Source organism: Arvicanthis niloticus, chromosome 13 (genome assembly GCF_011762505.2).
Source record: "Arvicanthis niloticus isolate mArvNil1 chromosome 13, mArvNil1.pat.X, whole genome shotgun sequence".
NCBI lineage: Eukaryota > Metazoa > Chordata > Mammalia > Rodentia > Muridae > Arvicanthis > Arvicanthis niloticus.
The window spans coordinates 34,431,368-34,433,863 of record NC_047670.1 but is presented as its reverse complement, the minus strand read 5'-3'; the positions used below and the strand labels follow the sequence as shown (position 1 = coordinate 34,433,863).

The 2,496-nt window shown below is 46.5% G+C and overlaps 1 protein-coding gene across 1 annotated transcript in view; it reads right to left on the bottom strand.

Annotated features, from left to right (window-relative positions):
- Positions 1 to 2,496, bottom strand: part of Zhx2 (zinc fingers and homeoboxes 2) — a 149,267-nt gene that overhangs the window by 73,728 nt on the left and 73,043 nt on the right. The window lies entirely within an intron of this gene.

Below are 2,496 nucleotides of genomic sequence, written 5' to 3'. Positions count from 1 at the left end.
AGAGACGCAGTAGAGTAAGCATTGGTACATGTTAGTTCCTATAATGATATACTTGGTAATATGGAAAAAGAAGCCCTAACGAGCATTTCATACTTAGCATGGCTCACTGTTTAAAATACTTCCCCCCCCCCCCCCCAGGTCTTCTTGTGTATTTATTGCATGGCAGTTCTCCCTGAAGATAGTGCTACATTCCCAATTTATGGATGAGAAAACTGAGGTACAGTGAATTTAAATAACTTACCCAAGAACATACAGCTATGAGACCACCATATTGTTCTCTCCACTTCAGTTATTCATCCATCTTTCTCATTGCAGATCTAGAGGGTAATGAATTTTTGCCTTCAAGAGCTTAGTACAGTGCCTGGTGTACAGATTAATTCAGTGATGGAGGAGGCCAGAGGGTAGTGGTCTTTTCTGTCTTGACACACCCCTTTGAGGCAGGGGTCTGGATGGCCTAATCTCTGCACCTTCTGCTATTGAATCAGCTGGCTTGGGCAGATGGAGCTTTGACGAGGAGGCACAGGCTGATTCCCGGCCTGGCATGAACACTCTGGGCTCTGCACATGCTGTCTTACAATTCAGCCTGACTCAAGGCCCAGGAAGCAGACAAGGCTCTCAGCAGCCCCAGATGAGCAGGGGGGTAGGGGGGTGGGTTCAGTAGCTTGGTGTAGAAACCAGTATTTAATAATGCTATCACGCTACCCTGTCCTCATGGAACCGTTGTGACATCCTGCATTTAAAAAAGTGACAAGCCTCAATTGCTATGCATGACCCGTGTCTGGCATCACAGTGACTCCTGGCCCCAGAGCACCCACATTTTCTGGTGACAAACAGCTTACAGGGATCAGGGGACTGGTGGCTTTGTGTAAAGTTGTCCTCACGGACCCTTCTAAGCCCTCTGTAGTGCGGTTGTTCTACCCGCCTGTCAGAGTATAATTTTTATTAAATATTAAAGAGCTGTTTGTTAAAATAATGTCGTCATGGTAACAGAGTTGGGTGGGGGTGCTGGAAGAGCCTAGCGCTGCCCAAATTGCAGCATATTAATCAAGTGCTTTGCACTGCGCAGTGAGCGTCCCTTTGAGCTATCTGGTGACAATGACTCTGGAGGATCCAGGAACTTTTGCAGCTGCTGGTGCCAAAGATGTAGGCTGTCATGAGGTCCTGGGGCTGAACTGTGCCTGTTGGATGGATGGATGGATGGATGGACGGATGGATGGATGGACAGATGGATGGATGGACAGATGAAGAAATGCTGGAAAATAAATTCTAGCTGTGTTAGGGCTGTTTCTGATAGATCTTCTATTTTTCATTTGCCCTTTTATAGTGGGAAGGAGTTTTGCCAGAGAGTTGGGGGAAAAGAGCCAGGAAAGCAAATCAGGGGGTGGGGGCATTGCTTCTTTTGCTCACAGGGAGAGCAAGTGGCAGCAACAGAGAGGCCAAGTAAAGACGCTTAGAAGCAGGCTGCCTGGGTCAGCTCTGTGTACTGTGAGGAGTCCCAAACCGGTACTTCCACCTCTGTCAGAGGACCGCAGCTGTGTTGGCTTTGTGTCTGAGGACAGGTGAGAGATAACAAATAATAGCCTCAAGTCTCAACCACCCAATCTGCCTGTTTTTGCTAATGGGCACCACAGCTCTGGCTGCAAGGGTCATCGAAGACACCACTGAAGGACTATTTCAACATAATGTTCATATTTGAAAGAGCCCAGTGGGTCCTGCCCATTGCCCAGGTGTTTTCTGAGGTCAGTATGTTCTCCTTGGAAGGGGCCAGATGGTGGTCAGACACCAGACGATGGTGTAGGAGGGGATGCACCAAACAGTCATGTACTAGAAGGTTGGGCTCCAGAACTGTGCTGCTGACAAGGCAGAACTTGGTGGCTTAATGAAAGTGATTACGTCATTGGAGGAGGGTAAAGTAGCTATCTCAGGGCCTTTATTAGTTCTAGGGAGAATAAGGCAACATAATGAAAACAAGCCTGACTCTCTCGTCTCTGGCTTCCCGTCTCGTCATATGTCTCTTCTACACATGCTTCTAGCATCCACCAAGAGGCCATATGACTTAGGGTACTTGATCTTGGACTTGTAGTTTCTAAAACCATGAGCTAAATAAACTTCTTATACATTATCCAGACTCTATTTTTTTTTTTTTTTTGTTATAGTAACTGAAAATGGACCAATACACAATTTCCACAGAAGAACCAAGTTTTTGGTTTTTGCTTTGCAGTTATAAACACAGGCAACCATTTTAAGCTCACATTTCTGCACAGAGAGAGAGAGAGAGAGAGAGAGAGAGAGAGAGAGAGAGAGAGAGAGAGAAGCCCTTTAAAGACTTAAACCCTCATCCCTCAAGGAGAGACTAATTTCTGGCTTCTGAGTGCCCCTTGGCAGACTCTTTTTCTCTGCATACCCCACCTCATTAATGCCTTTACTGGCTGATTTCTGCCTGTTGTGTCTTTTCTCTGCTGCTACCTGATATGCCTAAGATCTTTCCCCTTGCCT